The sequence below is a fragment of the Pristiophorus japonicus genome, chromosome 10, assembly GCF_044704955.1.
Source record: "Pristiophorus japonicus isolate sPriJap1 chromosome 10, sPriJap1.hap1, whole genome shotgun sequence".
NCBI lineage: Eukaryota > Metazoa > Chordata > Chondrichthyes > Pristiophoridae > Pristiophorus > Pristiophorus japonicus.
The window spans coordinates 138,805,267-138,824,951 of record NC_091986.1 but is presented as its reverse complement, the minus strand read 5'-3'; positions in this window follow the sequence as shown (position 1 = coordinate 138,824,951).

Sequence of the window (19,685 nt, the reverse complement as noted above, 5' to 3'; positions counted from 1 at the left end):
TAATTATCCCCTTGTTTTCAGCGAACAGGGATATGAGGGGCTTGTGATCGGTTTCCAGCTCGAATTTGAGTCCAAACAGGTATTGATGCATTTTCTTTACCCCGAACACACACGCTAATGCCTCTTTTCAATCTTGCTGTAGGCCCTCTCGGCCTTAGACAAGCTCCTAGAAGCATAGTACACACCCGACTCCGTACGACGACGCATCACATGCTAGCACAAGTCTTTTACACAGGTTATACAATGCAAGCAGCTCGTTGGAGCATAAAATGTTTCTGGCTTTCACAAAAGCAATTACTTGTTTTTTTCCCCATACCCAGTACTCACCTTTATGCAATAGTAGGGGCTCTAAAAGGGTGCTTAATCCCGGTAGGAAGTTACCAAAATAGTTGAGGAATCCCAGGAACGACCGCAGCTCTGTGACGTTCTGTGGCCTGAGCGCATTCCTGATAGCCTCTGTCATGGCGTCTGTGGGCCGAATGCCGTCCGCCGTGATCTTTTTCCCCAAAACTCCATTTCTGTTGCCATGAAGGCACATTTCGACCTCTCCAGTCGTTGGAGGACCTCCTCCAGGTTTTGCAGGTGCTCGACGGTGTCCCGACCCATGACCTATATGTCATCCTGAAAAAGCACCATGCGTGGTACCAACTTGAGTAGGCTCTCCATGTTTCTCTGGAAGATCGCTGCAGCCGACCGAATTCCAAATGGGCATCTGTTGTAGATGAACAGTCTCTTGTGCATGTTGATGCAGGTGAGGCCCTTCGAAGACTCCTCCAGCTCCTGTGTCAAGTAGGCCGAAGTCAGGTTGAGCTTGGTGAATGTCTTGTATCCTGCCAGCGTCGCAAATAGGTCGTCTGCCTTAGGTAGTAGGTATTGGTCCTGTAGCGAGAAACGATTAATAGTTACTTTATAATCGCCGCAAATCCTGACCATGCCATCACTTTTGAGTACTGGAACAATCGGGCTGGCCCACTCGCTGAATTCCACTGGGGAGATGATGCCCTCGCGTTGCAGCCTGTCCAGCTTGATTTCCACTCTCTCCCTCATCATGTGAGGTACCACTCGTGCCTTGTGGTGAATGGGTTGTGCCTCTGGGACCAAGTGGATCCGCATCTTCGCCCCGGAAAAGTTTCCAATGCCTGGCTCAAAAAGGGAAGGAAATTTGTTCAGAACCCGGGTACATGAGGCCTCATCGACATGTGTTAGTGCTCGGATGTCATCCCAGTTCCAGCGGATTTTGCCCAGCCAGCTCCTTCCAAGCAGTGTGAGGCCATTGCCCGGGACAATCCAGAGTGGCAGTTCGTGCACCATGCCCTTGTAGGTGACCTTGACCATGGCGCTGCCCAGGACAGTGATGAGCTCTTTGGTGTACGTTCTCAGTTTCGTGTGGATGGGGCTCAGGGCTGGTCTGAGTGCCTTGTTGCACCACAGACTCTTAAACATCTTTTTACTCATGACGGATTGGCTAGCACAAGTGTCCAGTTCCATGGCTACGTGTAAGCCATTCAATTTTACATTTAGCATTATAGGTGGACATTTCGTCAAAAATGTGTGCACCCTTTGTACTTCAGCATCTGCCTCCTCTCTCTGAGGCTCGAAATTGCTTTGATCCACCATGGACCGATCTTCTTCTGCTACGTGGTGGTTAGCAAGTTTTGCAGAGCTTGCAGCTCATCTGCAAGCTCGTTGGAGGTGCCCGATTGTTGCACAGCTCTTTCAAACATACCCTTTGAAGCGGCATGAATAGGCTGAATGGAAGCCTCCACAACGCCAACAAGGTGTGAATTGCCTTGTATTCATCCTTTGTTGCGGATTCTGAAGCATCTGGGTCACCTGAGGCCTGCTGGCAGTTTCAGACTCGTGGTTTCTGCCCTGTACATTTCTGCTCACAAAGGCAGTTCCAGTTAATTGATGAACATTGCTCGCACTTGTGTGCTGAGAGATTTGTTTGGTGTTATCACTGGTGGACATAAACGCCTGTGTTATCGCAATGGACTTACTGAGGGTCGATGTCTCTAGTTTTCGTAGGTTGGTCTCGTGGCCAATGCCCAGTATAGAAAAGTCTCTGAACATTTGCTCCAGGTAGCCATCAAACTCACATTGTCCTGCAAGTGGCTTTAGCTCGGAAACGTAGCTCGCCACTTCCTGACCTTCAGATCGCTGGCATGTGTAGAATCGATACCTCGTCATCAGCACGCTGTCCCTCGGGTTAAGATGCTCCTGAACCAGTGTACACAGCTCCTCATACGACTTATCTGTGGGTTTCACTGGAGCCAGAAGATTCTTCATGAGGCTGTAGGTCGGTGCCCTGCAGACCGTGAGGAGGACCACTCTCCTTTTTGCAGCGCTTCCTTCTCCGTCCAGCTTGTTGGCTACAAAGTACTGGTCTAGCCGTTTGACATAGTCTTCCCAGTCCTCACCCTCCGAGAACTTCTCCAGGATGCCCACAGTTTGCTGCATCTTTGTGTTGAATTCGTATACTCGTCGCCAGTTATTATGTTCCTAACACAGATGAGACTGCACACAGGGAGATTAAATTAACAGTGACATCAGTCTTTAATTAAGACACCCCAGAGTGAGGAACAGGCCTTAGGGGCCAGCTTATATACAGTGCTCCCATGGGATGCTGGGATCCCTTGGGACTTCAGGGGATGAGCTCCCTGGTGGCAGAACATGGGAGTGCATGCTTTACAGATACACAACAGGGGCACTTGTTTGAAAGTTTCTGTTTTAGTGCCCCCCCGCCTTTAATCAGGGGGCATTTGAGTTAACGATTTATGTTTTACCAGATTACAACAAAATAGTTGTAGATTTGTTGACAAACGCAGTTCTCCCCCATTTGGAGTGGCAGCTCTCCTTCGGGAGCCACTGCTCAGGAATCCTTAGCTCCATAGCTGCAGTTTTAGGTGGCAGGCAAATGAGAGGATTGCGTTGGCAAGGTGACTAGGGTCAGGGTGATGGAAGAGCGGGTTGGATGGCGCCAAATGAGCTGGCGCAACACCTGTCCTTAGCCAATGTCCAGCTCGCGGCTAATGCCATCGAGTCGCTAAAAATGACACTGGGCCCTGACTCCGTTAGGTGTGTCGAGGAAGCTCAAGCACGTCGGTGAAATCCCCTCTGTGCCTTTCAGTTCTGCGCGGAGGAGTTTCCTGTACGGGCTGCTCCTGCACACTCTCCACCTTGCCACCCTCGTCTGCCGTCTGGACACGCCATGGCGCACCATCTTGCCGTCCGGAGGAGGCGGTGGTCCCCAATGGAGTGCACTCTATGCAGGAGTCTTCACACTATTTATTGGGGACTTGGCCTGGAGAGTGGTGCACGGAGCAGTCCCGTGCAATAAATTTTAAAGTCGGTTCATGGGCTCCCAGGCCGCCTGCAATTTCTGCAGTCTGGAGGAGTCCGTGTTCCGTGTTTTTATGGAATGTGCGAGGTTGCAGCCCCTATTCCATTATTTAAAGGGGCTGCTCCTCAAATTCTAGTTGCACTTCAGTCCCACACTCCTGATCTTTGGGCACCCCGTGCGGAGGGGAGCGGGTAGGTCTGAGGGCCTCCTCGTAGGACTGCTTCTGGGCACGGCGAAGGGCACCATCAGCCAGTCCAGGCAGCGGGCGTTCGAGGGGATCATTCAGCCCGACTACCTGCCTCTCTTCCGCGGTTACATCCGAGTCAGGGTGTCCCTAGAGATGGAGCACGCAGTGTCCACCGGTACGCTCGCGGCCTTCCGCGAGAGGTGGGCACCGGAGGGACTGGAGTGCATCATCACCCCCAGCAACCAAATTTTAATTTGATTTTATATGTTTTAAAGTTTAATTTGTTTAATTGCCGGTTTTAGTGTCCCCCCCCACCCTGCCTTTTAGCCAGGGGGCACTTGTATAATTTGTGTTTATACTGCCCGAAAAAAAAACACCAAAAAAAACAAAAAAAAGGGGCACTTGAAAAGTGTTTGGAGTGTCCCCTCCCCTTTAATCAGGGAGCATTGATTTAATTGTTTATTTTGTCAACTAAAAAGAGTTGTAGAGCTGTTGAACATGGGGGCATTTGTTTGAAAATTTCTGTTTTAGTGGCCCGCCCCCTTTAATCAGGAGACATTTGAGTTAACGATTTATGTTTTAACAGATTGCAACAAAATAGTTGTAGAGTTGTTGACAAACGCAGTTCTCCACCATCTGGAATGGCGGCTGTCCTTCGGGAGCCACTGCTCAGGAATCCTTAGCTCCATAATCGTAGTTTTAGGTGGCAGGTGGACGAGAGGTTTGGCAAGGTGACAAGGGTCAGGGTCCTACTGGATGATGGAGGAGCAGGTTGGATGGCGCCAAAGGAGCTGGCGCAACGCCTGTCCTGGGCCTATATCCGGCTCGTGGCTAATGCCATTGAGTCGCTAAAAATGACACTGCGCCCTGCCTCCACTTGGCGTGTCGAGGAAGTTCAAGCATGTGGGGCGATCCCATCTGAACTGACCCCCATCTAGATGGAATTTGTAGTATATGAAATGATACAATGAACTCCGTACTGTGAGCCAGTGACTAGGTGTAACCTGGTCAGTCTTTAATGGCTTCCAGAAGTGAGGATACAAAGATGAAGTTCAGGTTATATACCGGGCCCAGCACGAGTGTACCTGTGACCCTAGGACCTCCAGCGGTAGTGCCCCCTGGTGGTGGACAGACCTTATGTCCTTACATTACATCATTCCCCCCCTCAGTTCTTGGCACAAGTCCATATTACAAGTTCAGACAGTCTGGAGCCCTTCGCTCCCTGGTTGACCGTCTCAGTACAATTCCAGTGCTTTCCGAGTCTCTCACGACTTGGGGCTGGGCATTGACCAAAGTGGGTTCTTCTGATTGCTGGACGTGAGTTGATTGGTCGTCTAAGCTCGTGGTGTCTTCTTCCAACTGTTCCGGTTCATCAGTGTGTCTTAGCTTGATTTGATCAATGTGTTTCCCAGCAGATCTGCCCATTCTTGAGCTTAACCATATACACCCGGTTACCCTCCTTATCCGTAACATTGCCCGAGAGCCACTTGGGCCTTGACCATGGTTACGTACATACACTGGGTCATTTACAGATTTGTTGCGTGACACTGCGGCATGGTCGTGATACCACTACTGGCGATGATGTCGGGTTTCAACATGATCGTTAAGGTCAGGATGGACTAGAGAGAGCCTGGTTTTGAGGCCTCTCTTCATCAATAGTTCTGCAGGCAGGATCCCGGTGAGCATGTGTGGCTTTGTCCTATAACTGAGCAGTATGCGTGACAGGCGTGTCTGCAAGGAACCGTGAGTTATGCGTTTCAGGCTCTGCTTGATGGTTTGAACTGCCCATTGGATGCAGGTTTGAACGGGGCTGACCTCACGTGTTTTATGCTGTTGAGTTTCATGAAACCTTGAAACTCCAGGCTCGTGAAACACAGTCCATTGTCGCTGACAACGATGTCTGGCAGACCATGTGTGGCAAACATGGCTCTCAGGTTCTCAAAGGTGGCAGTGGAAGTGCTGGTTGACATGATCACACATTCTATCCATTTGGAGTATGTATCCACCACCACAAAAAACATTTTACCGAGGAAGGGGCCCGCAAAGTCAATGTGGATTCTAGACCACGGTTTGAATGGTCATGACCACAGACTGAGCAGAGCTTCCTTTGGGACATTGCTTAACTGCAAGTGCTGCACTGATGAACTGAGTCAATGCCAGGCCACCAAACATAGGACCTGGCGATGGCCTTCATCATGACAATACCGGGATGTGTAACTCCCGTACAAATCTCGCCCTGCCTTTCTTGGGCATCACAACACGATTACCCCACAGTAAACAGTCGGATTGGATGGAAAGCTCATCTTTGCGATGGCTGTACGGTTTGGTTTCATCACCCATTTACTTGGGGATGGTCGACCAGGCCCCGTTAAGAACATAATGTTTTACAACTGATAGGGTCAGATCCTGGCTGGTCCGGGCCTTAACTTGTTGAGCAGTGACACAAGACCCTTCACACTCAAAGGCATCCATGACCATGAGTAGCTCTGCGGGCATTGGCGTTTCCACCTCCGGTGTGGGCAACGGTAACCGGTTCAATGCATCAGCGCAGTTGTCAGTGCCTGGTCTATGGCGAATGACATAATCATAGGCAGATAATGTCAGCGCCCACCTCTGGATGCGGGACGACTCGTTGGTATTTGTTGTGTATGGAGAAAGAGTCAGACTGAACACTGTGAGGTCAAAGTAAAGTGTGACCTTAGTCTTTTAGTGCAGGTCTCCAGAGTGCCTCTCCAACCTGTGAAGCCTTCTTAAATACCTGTGCTCCAAAGGATTAAGGGATCCCTTGGGACTCCAGGCAATGAGCCTTCTGGTGGCTGTACAGGGTAAATACAAGTGCACATTTCTAACAACATTCTCCCCCAAAGTCAATAGAGTAACTATTTACAATGTGAGTGATTCTGGGACCCTTCTTGCCCTGGTTGATCATCTCGGTGTGAAAGCTGGTGTTGTTGAATCATTTGTTGGGCACTCTCTGGGCTGCTGTGCAGCTGGCCTCGCTGGGCTGCCTGGTGTGTTGGGTCCTGCTGGGCTGCTGTGGATGATGGGTTCTGCTTCATGGTCAACCATGGTGTTGTTTGCCACTGGTGTGTATGTTGGGGGATCAAAAAAGATAGGGTCCAAGGTGGGTTGCTCAGCGTAGTCCGTGAATTTGAGTTTGATTTGGTCCAAGTGTTTCCGGTGAATTAGTCCATTTGAAAGTTTGACCCGAAACACCCTGCTCCCTCTTTGGCCACGACAGTGCCGGGAAGTCACTTGGGACCTTGTCCACAATGTAATACAAATAAAGGATCATTGACTTCAATATCGCATGACACATTTGCGCTATCATGGTATGCACTTTGTTGAAGCCACCTGCTCTCTACCTGTTCATGTAGATCAGGGTGAACTTAAGTGCTCTTTTCATGAGCAGTTCAGAAGGTGGGATCCCAGTGAGTGAGTGTGGTCTCGTGCGGCAGCTAAGCAGGACTCAGGATAGGCGAGTCTGCAGTGAGCCTTCAGTTACCCTCTTCAAGCCTTGCTTGATGGTTTGTACTGCTCTCTCTGCCTGACCATTGGACGTTGGTTTAAATGGGGCAGATGTGACATGTTTGATCCCGTTATGGGTCATGAATTCTTTGAACTCAGCACTGGTAAAACATGGCCCATTGTCAGTCACCAGGACATTGGGTAGGCTGTGTGTGGCAAACATGGCTCGCAGGCTTTCAGTAGTGGCAATAGACGTGCTAGCCGACATTATCTCACATTCAATCCACTTGGAGTACACGTCTACAACTACAAGGAACATTTTACGCAAGAACGGGACTGCAAAGTCGACGTGTACCCAGGACCACGGTTTGGAGGGCCAAGACCATAAACATAGCGGCGCCTCCCTGGGTACATTGCTTAACTGTGAGCATGTATTATATCTGTGAATGCAGGACTCTAAGTTCGCATCGATACAGGGCCACCATATGTGGGATCTGGCTATCGCTTTCATAATTACGATGCCTGGGTGGGTACTGTGGAGATCATTGATGAAGGTGTCTCTGCCTTTCTTGGGGACCACTACTCAATTGCCCCACAGAAGGCAGTCTGCCTGTATAGACATTTCATCTTTGTGCCGCTGGAATGGCTTTATCTCTTCCTGCATTTCCACTGGGACACTGGACCAGCTCCCGTGAAGCACACAGCTTTTGACTAGAGATAATAGGGGGTCCTGGCTTGTCCAGGTTTTGATCGGCCGGGCAGTGACAGGTGATTGCTCACTCTCAAATGCTTCCATAATCATGGCTAGATCTGCGGGCTGCGCCATTTCCACCCCCGTGGTGGTCAATGGCAGCCTACTGAGAGCATCGGCACAGTTTTCTGTGCCTGGCCTGTGGCGGATGGCGTAGTTGTATGCAGACAATGTGGGCGCCCATCTCTGGATGCGTTGGTATTTATCCCTTTACTCTTGGAAAACAGGGATATAAGTGGCTTATGGTCAGTTTCCAATTCGAATTTTAGCCCAAACAGGTATTGATGCATTTTCTTTACCCCATAGACACACGCTAACGCTTCTTTTTCAATCATGCTGTAGGCTCTATCGGCCTTAGACAGACTCCTGGATGCATAAGCAACCGGTTGCAGTTTCCCGAAATCATTAGCTTGTTGCAATACACACCCGACGCCATATGACGACGCATCACATGCTAATACCAAACGCTTACATGGATCATACAACACAAGCAATTTGTTTGAGCATAACAATTTTCTCAGTTTTACAAAGGCATTTTCTTGGCTTTTGCCCCAAACCTATTCGCCCCTTTTTGTAGTAAGCCATGTAGTGGTTCTAGCAGGATGCTGAGACCCGGTAGCAGTTACCAAAGTAGTTCAAGATTCCCAGAAACGACAGCAGCTCCGTCACATTCTGTGGCCTCAGTGTGTTCTCGATTGCCTCCGTCTTCGCGTTGATGGGCCTGATGCCGTCCACCGCAATCCTCCTTCCCAGGAACTGCACTTCAGGTGCCAGGAAAATGCACTTCGAGCATTTTAACCTGAGCCCCACGCTGTTGAGTCGACTAAGAACCTCCTCCAGGTTCTGCAGGTGCTTGACTGTGTTCCGACTGTGACCAAGATGTCGACCTGGAAGACCACGGTGTGTGGGACCGGCTTCAGTAATCATTCCATGTTTCTCTGGATATCGCCGCCACTGATCGGATTCCAAACGGGCATCTGTTATTATCAACCTTTGTGCAAGTTGATGCAGGTGGGGACCTTTGATGATTCCTCCAGTTCCTGCGTCATGTAGGCTGAAGTCAGATCCAGCTTCGTGAACGTCTTTCCTCCCACCAGCGTTGCAAAGAGGTCGTCGGCCTTTGAAAGTGGATATTGGTCCTGCAAGAAGAAACGATTGATAATTACTTTGTAATTGCCACAGATTCTGACGGTGCCATCTCCCTTGAGGACTGGGACGATAGGACTGGCCCACTCGCTGAACTCGATCGGTGAAATGATGCCCTCTCGTTATAGCGGGTCTAACTCGATCTCTACCCTTTCTCTCATCATGTATGGTACTGCCCTCACCTTGTGATGGATGGGTCGCGCCCCTGGAATTAGGTGGATCTTCACTTTTGCTCCTTGGAATTTCCCAATGCCTGGTTCAAACAGCGAAGGAAATTTGTTTAAGACTTAGGCACATGAAGTGTCGTTAGCGAGCGATAGCGCTCGGACGTTGTCTTAGTTCCAGTGTACCTTTCCCAGCCAGTTCCTGCCGAGCAGCGTGGGCCCAGCGCCCAGTACCACCCAGAGTGGTAGCTTGTGCACCGCTCCATCATAGGAGACCTTTATGATAGCACTGCCGATTACAGGAATCAGTTCTTTTGCATAAGTTCTTAGTCTCGTGCGAACTGGAGTTAAGACTGGCCTTGAGGCCTTGTTGCACCACAACCTTTTGAAAATCTTTTTGCCCATGATGGACTGGCTCGCGCCCGTGTCCAGCTCCATTGACACCGGGAGTCCATTTAGTTCAACAGTCAGCATTATCAGGGGACAATTCGTGGTGAATGTGTGCACCCCATGTACCTCTGCCTCCTCTATCTGAGGCTCTGGTTCATAGCGATCCTCCGTGGGTCTGTCCTCCTCTGCAACATGGTGGTTTGCAGGTTTAACAGGCTTAGCAGCTTGCCTGCACACTCGTTGGAGGTCTTCCATTGTTCCACAGCCCTTGCAAACGTATCCTTTGAATGGGCATGAATGGAAACGATGATCACCCCTGCAGCACCAACAAGGTGTTAATGGCCTTGCATTCATTACCCTTGATGGTGGACTCTGAGACATCTGCGGACGTGTAGCTGCAGGTATGTGTGACCTGGCCTGTACGTTACGATTCAAAAACAACATTACTTTGTTCACTGTACTTGTAGCAGCACTTGTGTGCTGAGAGATTTGCTTAGTATTGTCACTGGTGGCAATGAACGTCTGGGCTATCGCTATGGCCTTACTCAAGGTTGGGATCTCTACAGTCAAAAGCTTACGAAGTATGGTTTCATGGTCAATGCTAATTAGGAAAAGTCTCTGAGCATGTGCTTCAAATGTCCTTCAAATTTGCAATGCCCTGCAAATTCCCCGTACGATTTCTCCGTGGGTTTCGCTGGAGGGAGCAGATTCTTCATGAGGCCATACCTTGGTGTCCCACAGACGGTGAGGAGGATCGCTCTACGTTTGGCAGCGCTCTCTTCCCCATCTAGCTCGTTGGCCATGAAGTATTGGTTGAGTCGCTCCACAAAAGTTTCCAAATCATCTCCTTCCGAAAATTTCTCCAGGATGCCCACTGTTCTCTGCATCTTTGGGTTCGCTATCTGTATCTCATCGCCAGTTGTTTTGTATGGAGAAAGAGTCAGACTGAACGCTGTGTGCTCAAAGTAAAGTGTGACCGTAGTCTTTTATTGCAGGTCTCCAAAGTGCCTCTCCAACCTGTGAAGCCTTCTTAAATACCTGTGTTCCCAAGGGATTATGGGATCCCTTGGGACTCCAGGGAATGAGCCCTCTGGTGGCGGTACAGGGTAAATACAAGTCCACATATATAACAGTATTGATACCTTTATGTTCTGAGAACAATGATATAAGCGGATTGTGATCGGTTTCCAGCTCAAAGCGAAGCCCAAACAGGTACTGGTGCATTTTTTTACTCTATAAACACATGCTAAAGCCTCATTCTCTACCATGTTGTAGGCTCTTTCCACCTTGGACGGGCTTCGAGACGCGTATGCAACTGGTTGTAGTTTGCCTGACTTATTGGCTTGCTGGAGTACGCAGCCGACCACATAGGACGACGCATCACAGGTCAAAACTAAACGCTTGCATGGGTCATACAGTAACAATAACTTGTGGGAACACAACAGATTTCTAGCCTTCTCAAAGGCTCCATCTTGAAGTTCATCCCACACCCAGTCGACTCCTTTCCTGAGCAGCTTGTGCAAAGGCTCTAATATCGTGCTCAATTTGGGTAAGAAGTTGCCGAAGTAGTTGAGAAGACCCAGAAACGAATGCAGCTCCATTACATTCTGGGGCCTGGGCGCATTTTTGATGGACTCTGTTTTCGCGTCTGTAGGCCTGATTCCGTCTGCAGCAATCTTTTGTCCAAGGAATTCAACCTCTGATGCCATGAAAATGCACTTCGAACGTTTCAGCCTGAGTCCCACTTTGTGCAGAACCTCTTCCAGATTGTGCAGGTGCTCGGCGGTGTCACGGCCTGTGACTAGGATGTCGTCTTGGAATACCACAGTCCTGGGGACGGATTTCAATAGGCTCTCCATGTTTCTCTGAAATATGGTGCCGCCAAAAGAATGCCAAAAGAGCATCTGTTGTAAATAAACAGCCCTTTGTGCTTGTTGATGCACGTAAGTTTCTTTGATGAGTCAACCAGTTCCTGTGTCACGTAGGCCGACATTAGATCCAATTTGGTGAACGATTTTCCCCGGCTAGCGTTGTAAACAGGTCATCAGCTTTCGGTAGCAGGTACTGATCTTGTTTCGAAACTCGGTTGATCGTGACCTTGTAGTCTCCACAAATCCTGACTGTGCCGTCGCTCTTTAACACCAGAACAATGGGGCTGGCCCATTCATTAAATTCGACCGGTGAGATGACCCCCTTGCGTTGTAGCCTGTCCAATTCAAGCTCAACCTTTTCTCTCATCATGTGCGGGACCGCCCTGGCTTTATGATGGATGGGCCTTGCGTCTGGGCCTAGGTGAATCTGCACCTTGGCTCCCTTGAAGCTGCCAATTCCAGGTTCAAACAGTGAGGGAAATTTGCTCAGCACTTGAGCACACAAATCATCATCCGCTGATGACAAAGCTTTGATATCGTACCATTTCCATTTTATTTTCTCGAGCCAACTCCTGCCAAATAACGATGGGCCGTTGCCCGGGACAATCCATAACAGTAGATCATGAACCACTCCCTTGTTTGACACTCTTACTGCTGCACTACCGATCACTGGTATGAGCTCTTTGGTGTAGGTATGCAACTTCGCATTTATCGGTCTCAGCTTGGGTGTCTCTGCCTTGGTCTCCCTTGGCTATTCGAAAGTCCTCTGGCTCATTATCGATTGACTCGCACCCGTGTCTAATTCCATGGATACCGGCACGCCGTTTAATTTTACCTCCATCATTATCGGGGTTGGCTCTTTGTTAGGAACGCACGTACGCTATACACTTCCTCCTCGGAGCTCTCAAATGCCTCGGGCTGCATCGCCAGATCCATGCTGAATCGATCATCATCCACGTGATGTGTTGCAGCTCGCTTGCTCCGCTGCGGACACGCCCGTTGAAGATGCCCCGTCTTCGCACACCCTCTGCATACATACTGCCTGAAACGGCACTGATGGGGTCAGTGATTGCCCCCGCAATGCCAACACATTGAGCTCGGATTTGTGCCCGATGGCGGGCTTTGAGTGGCTCCCGTTCTCGCAGATGCAGTCGAGTAGGCCCTGCCATGTGCAACTCTGCTGGCTGTCGATACAATTTTGTACACAGTACTTGCTGTGGAGTTCTTGTTTTGTCATGATATCTGTTTTGTGCTGTTCTGCGTGGACATGCAAGCCTGGGCGATGGTGATGACCTTGCTGAGGTCTGGCGTCTCCGCAGCCAGCAGCTTACTTAAGATCGCCTCGTGGTTGACCCCGATCATGAAAAAGTCACGCAGCATGTCTTCCAACGCAGGCCCAAATGCCGCTATGGCCTGGCCTTCTGGACGAACGTGCATATAGAAGCGATATCTGGATATGATGTTTCCTTCCAAGGGTTTAAGGTGTTCCCAAACTAGAGCACACAGTTCTTTGTAATCCTTTTCTGCAGGAAGAGTGGGTGAGAGCAGATTCTTGATGAGTGCATAGATCGTGGGGCCACAGACGGTGAGAAGAACTGCCCTGCGCTTCTCTGCATCCTTGTCTTTGTTTAAGTCGTTTGCCACAAAATACTGGTCAAGATGATCTGTGAAATCTCCCCAATCCTCTCCCTCATTGAATCTCTCAAGAATTCCAACAGTACTCAATCGTGCTGTGCTCGCTATAATTTTGCCTGGGTTCGTATTTGCCTCGTCGCCAGTTGTGGTGTATGAAATGATGCAATGAACTCCGTACTGTGAGCCAGTGACTAGGTGTAACCTGGTCAGTCTTTAATGGCTTCCAGAAGTGAGGATACAAAGGTGAAGTTCAGCTTATATACCGGGCACAGCACGAGTGTACCTGTGACCCTAGGACCTCCGACGGTAGTGCCCTCTGGTGATGGCCAGACCTTATGTACATACATTACAGATTTCCTCATCAGCGCCCTTGGAACCTCCCTTGGAAGCTGGCGCCTCACAGCTTGTTCTGCCTCCGGGAAATCCTCTTCATGCCTTTCAGTTCTGCGCGGAGGGGTTTCCTGTATGGGCTGCTCTTGCACACTCTCCATTTTGCCATCCTCGTCTGCCGTCCGGACACACCATGTCACACCATCTTACCTTTCGGAGGAGGGGGGAGTCCTCCCTTTATTTATTGGGTACTTGGCCTGATGGGTGTTGCACAGAGCAGTCCCATGCAATAAGTTTTTAAGTCGGTTCGCGGGCTCCCAGGCCACCTGTAATTTCTGCGGTCTAGAGGAGTCCGTATCCCATATGTATGTTGAGTGTGCAAGGTTGCAGCCCCTCTTCCAATATTTGAAGGGGCTGCTCCTCAAATTCTGGTTGCACCTCAGTCCCACACTCCTGATCTTTGGGAACCATGTGCAGAGGGGAGCGGGCAGGTCAGAAGGCTTCCTTGTACGACTGTTCCTGGCCATGGCCAAGGTGGCCATCAACCGGTCCAGGCAGCGGCCGGTCGAAGGGATCGTTCAGCCCGACTGCCTGCCTGTCTTCCGCGGTTACATCCGAGCCAGGGTGTCCCTGGAGATGGAACATGCAGTGTCCACCGGTACGCTTGCGGCCTTCCGCGAGAGGTGGGCACCGGAGGGACTGGAGTGCATCATCACCCCCAGCAACCAAATTTTAATTTGACCGTCTAATTTGTTTAATTGTCGGTTTTAATAACCCCCCCCCCATACACACACCTTTAATCAGGGGACACTTGATTTAATGATTTCTTGATTTACAGATACAACCAAAATAGTTGCGGAGCTGTTGAGTTGGGAGTAGCTTAGTCAATCATGTAATATTCACAAGACTCAATAAAACCCCAGCTAGTTGGGTTCAGGGGATCCACGATGAGGCAGGTGGTTGTGAGCCTGGTGGATGAACTGGTAATGTGTAGTGCGATTGGTAAACCTTTGCTAATAAACCAACTAATTCATAATAGCAATGTGTTGCTTTGAATTCTTTAGCAAAGAACCCATGAAGCAAATACATTACAATGACCAAAAGAGGTGTGTTTTAAGGAGGATGTTAATGACGAGAGAGAAGTGGAAAGAGTGTGGAGTTTAGGGAGAGAATTCCAGAACTTGGAGCCTAGGTGGCGGAAGGCACGACAGCCAATAGTGGGGCAAAGGGAGGTGGTAATGCACAAGAAGCCTGTGTCAGAGGAGCGAAGGTTAGGGAGTTGTAGGATTGACGGAGATGATAGAGATGGAGAGGGCGAGGCTATGGAAGGATTTGAACAGAACAATAACAATTTTGAATTCAAGGCATTGGGGGACCAGGACCCAATGTAGATCAGCGAGAACAGGGGTGATAGACAAGTAGGTCTTGGTGCAGGATACGATATGGGTAGCAATGTTTTGGATGACCTGACTTTTTCGGAGGAAGGAGGAGAGAAGGTTGGCCAGGAGAGCATTGGAGTAATTGCGCCTGCAGGTGATAAAGGCACGGTTGATGGTTTCATCAGCAGATGGGCTGAGATAGGGACAAAGGCAGACCATGTAATGTTGTGGAGATGAAAGTCGTTGACCTTTGTGCTGAAGAGGATATTGGATTAGAAGTTCAGATCAGGGCCGAGTAGGATGCCGAAATTGCAAACAATATGATTAGGGCAGTGCCCAGGGAAGAGTTGGGGCCAGTGGCAAGGGTATGGATTTATGATAGGAGCCTAAGACAATTAAAATCATAGAATCATAGAATGGTTACAGCACAGAAGGAGGCCATTCGGCCCGTTGAGCCTGTGCCAGCTCTCTGGAAGAGCGCTCCTTCACCCTTTCCCCATAGCCCTGCAAATGTTGTTCCCTTTTGAAAGCCACTATTCAATCTGCCTCCACCACCCTTTCAGGTAGTGCATTCCAGATCCAAACCACTTGCTGCGTAAAAACGTTTTTCCTCATGTCGCCTTTCATTCTTCTGCCAATCACCTTAAATCTGTGCCCTCTGGTTCTCGACCCTTCCGCCAATGGAAACAGTTTCTCTCTATCTACTCTGTCTAGACACCTCATGATTTTGAATACCTCTATCGAATGTCCTCTCAACCTTCTCTACTCTAAGGAGAACAACCCCAGCTTCTCCAGTCTATCCACATAACTGAAGTCCCTCATCCCTGGAACCATTCTTGTAAATCTTTTTTGCACCTTCTTCAAAGCCTTCACATCCTTCATGAAGTGCATTGCCCAGAAATGGACACAATGCTTAATTGAGGCTGAACCAGTGTTTTATAAAGGTTCATCATAACTTCCTTGCTTTTGTACTCTATGCCTCTCTTTATGATGCCCAAGATCCCGTATGCTTTTTTAACCACTTTCTCAATCTGCCCTGCCACCTTCAACAATTTGTGCACATATATCCTCAGGTCTCTGTTCCTGCACACCCTTTAGAATTGTACCCTTTAGTTTATATTGCCTCTCCTCGTTCTTCCGACCAAAACATATCACTTCGCACTTTTCTGCGTTAAATTTCATCTGCCACATGTCCGCCCATTCCACCAGCCTGTCTATGTCCTCTCGAAGTCCATCACTATCCTCCTCACTGTTAACCATACTTCCAAGTTTTGTGTCATCTGCAAATTTTGAAATAGTGACCTGGACACCCAAGTCTTAGTCATTAATATATATCAAGAAAAGCAGTGGTCTTAGAACCGACTCCTGAGGAACACCACTGTATACCTTCCTCTAGTCCAAAAATCAACCATTCACTACTCTCTGTTTCCTGTCATTTAGCCAATTTTGTATCCATGCTGCCACTGTCCCTTTTATTCCATGGGCTTCAACTTTGCTGGCAAGTCTATTATGTGGCACTTTATCAAACGCCTTTTGGAAGTCCATGTATACCACACCAACTGCATTGCCCTCATCAACCCTCTCTGTTATCTCATCGAAAACTCGATGAAGTTGGTTGAACACGATTTGCCTTTAACAAATCTGTTCTGGCTTCCCTTAATTAATCCATATTGCCCAAGTGATTGTTCCTAGTGCATGTGTGTGTGGGTCATTATCCATTTCCATATTTATCAGTGCAAACAAGTGTGAGAAGGAAAGTGACTCAGCTGTGGATGATATATGTTTGTCAGCTGGTAGTTTCAGAGAACAGTCTCTTCATGTCGAACTCATAAATTGAGCAATAGAATCATTTTTGCAATTTTGCAGTACTACTTCTCTACCAATAGATGTCATCATTATGCCTTTAGAGTGAAAAATATTAAGGATTTGTCACAGTATGTCATCGTGTAATAAATTCTCTGATTTTTGTGCCTGTGAAAAGTATGATTTAACCCAAGTAGCATTTTTTTTTATTGGCTTTTCATACAAGTTAGCAGTTGACCTTTGTCTTGAAGAGGATATGGGGATTGTCAGCTCAGTTCAGGCCGAGTAGGGTACTGAGGACTTCATTGTCATCAATAAATTTGGTTGTTGAATTGTGAAATTTAATGTAGTAAAAACTTAACCTTGAGCACCAGAATTATCTGGATTAATGTACAGTATGAAATCTGGTTGTTGAACTGTGTTTTTTTAGCAGAGTAGAAACTTAAACCTTGAATATCTAGTCAAGCAGAGCTTCAGCTGTACCTATGACTTAACTTGCAGGCAAGGTCCAGCTGTTGGAATACTCTACTGTCGACACACTATAGCTGATACTCTGCTTGGCCAGACACTCAAGGTTTATGTTTCTATTATGCTCAAAGCCTAGTTCAACAACCAGATTTATTGATAGCAGCAATCCCAAAAACTCCAATTGGAGCTCTAAGGGTAAAATCTCTGAGTGGCAAAGATCATGGGCTCAATTTTCCCCAATGCTGTTTTTTGGCGTACTTGAAGAGTTACGCCCATTTTTTGGTGGCCCAACTACACCAAAAAAAATCCAACTTTCCCCGCTTGAATTGTTGATTTTGGCGCTGCGTAGCCTGTCCTTTGACTTTTGGGGGTGGAGTCTAAGGTCTGCGCCAAAAAGATTGAGTTGCCAAGGTAACAAGGGACACACTGTGGGCTGGGGCTGGAAAGTGAAACATACAACACATTCTTGCCAGCTCACAGCAACCTGCACCAGCACCTTGCACATTGCTGCAGTCGATGCCCCCCTCCCCCCACCCACCCTCACTCCCTCCTCCTTCTGATGCCAGGTGCTGCTCCTAACCCTGGCCGAAAGGCCTCCCTCCTCCTGGTGTCAGTTGCCGCTCCTAACACTGGCCAAAAGGCCACCCTCCCCTGCTGATGCCGGGTGCTGCTCCTAACTCTGGCCGAAAGGGCTCGCTCCCTCTCCCCTCTCTGCTCTCCCCTCTCCCCCGCCCCCTTCGCTCCTCTCCCCCCTCCTCTCCCACCCTCTCCCCTCTCTCCTCTCCCCCCCTCTCCCCTCTCTCCCCTCCCCCCCTCTCTCCTCTCTCCTCTTCCCCCCACCTCTCTCCTCTCCCCCTCTCTGCCACAGCTGGCCCGGCTGTGGAACTAGATCTTCTGCACTGATTCTCTTACCAGTTTTGCTAACTGCCCAAAAGGTTTTTCCAGAGTGGTCACATATGCCGTCCTAAGAAAAATTGGAGTAAATCGTAGTTGGCCAAACTTGCTTAAATGGCCAGAATTGGTGCAGGTGGCAGGTTACGTCCCCAATGAGGTAAAAAAAACATAGCCTAAAAAAATCCTACCTAAGTGAATTATGCTAACGCAGAAACTTTGGAGAAACTTGGAGATTTTAATTTACTCAAAAAAAAAGGTGCACGCCAAAAAAACGGTGCAGATGATTGGGGAAAATTGAGCCCATAGTATGGATGCTTGATGTACCCATACTACATTTCTATGTGCGCTACCTTTAGGCAGGTATGCTGTGAACTTTAGTCAAATTTCTCATGTGATATCACCAGCCTAAGTTACAGCTGATTGTTTAAATTTTTAAAAATTTATTCTTTCTTGGAACATGTGCTACACTGGCAAGGCCGGCATTTATTGCCCTTCCTAGTTGCCCATCCTAGTTGCCCTGGGAAGGAAGTGGACCTTCTTCTTAAACTGCTGCAAGTGGTTTGATACAATTGAATGCTTGCTAGGACACGTAGGAGCAGAAATTTCCTCGTTCTACGCCTCCCGTTACCACCTCTGGGGGGCGGGGGGTGCTAATGGGGCTCAAAACAGTTTTTGTCAATGGGGGTGGGACCTTACCGGCTCCCACGAAAGTTAGGGGAGGTGCAAACACGGTAGCACCACGTCCCACTGGTAGTGCTTCGGGCCACCGCGCCTCATAAAATGATGTCAACACTGTTGTGTATCTGTAAAGCATGCACTCCCATGTTCCGCCACCAGGGAGCGCATCCCCTGAAGTCCCAAGGGGTCCCAGCATCCTTTGGAAGCACTGTATATAAGCCGGCCCCTAACGTGGAGAGCTGACTCAAGTCGATACAATGCACTGTGGTTTTTCAGGATTATTGTGTTCCTAACACAGATGAGACTGCACACAGGGAGGTTAAAGTAACAGTGACCTCAGTATTTATTAAGACACTCCAGAGTGAGGAACAGGCCTTAGGGGCTGGCTTATATACAGTGCTCCCAAGGGATGCTGCGATATTTTACAGATACACATCACTCCCCGCCAAAGTCAAAGTGAAAACTATTTACAAGATGAGGCGGTCGGGAGCCTTTCTTTCCCTGGTAAACCGCCTCGGTACAAATGTCAGTTCTGGTGTGTTGGCTGTGCCCTCGCTGGACTGGCGTGTTGTTGGCCCTGCAGGGCTGCTGGGTGAGCTTGGCCTTGCTGGGCTGTTGGACGTAATGAGTTCGATTTCCTGGTCCGGCGTGGTGCCGTTGATCCTTTGGGTGTGTGTTGTGGGCTCGAAAAAGGTGGTGTCTGCTGTGGGTTGTTCATGGCAGTCTGTGAACCGCAGCCTCGTTTGGTCCAGGTGCTTTCTGCAAATTTGTCCATTGTCGAGTTTGACTACAAACACCCTATTCCCTTCTTTAGTTATCACTATGCCCGCGATACATTTGGGACCATGTCCATAGTTTAGCAAATACACAGGGTCATTCAAATCAATTTCCCGTGACACAGTGGCACGACCATCGTTTACATTTTGTTGCTGCCGCCTGCTCTCTACCTGATCATACAGGCTGGGGTGAACCAGCGAGAGTCTGGTTTTAAATGTCTTTTTCATGAGTAGCTCAGCCGGGCGCACCCCTGAGAACGAGTGGAGTCTCGTGCGGTAGCTGAGCAGTACCTGGGACAGGCGGGTTTGGAGTGAGCCTTCTGTGACTCGTTTAAGGCTCTGTTTAATTGTTTGTACTGCCCGCTCTGCCTGCCCATTGGAGTCTGGTTTAAACGGGGCCGA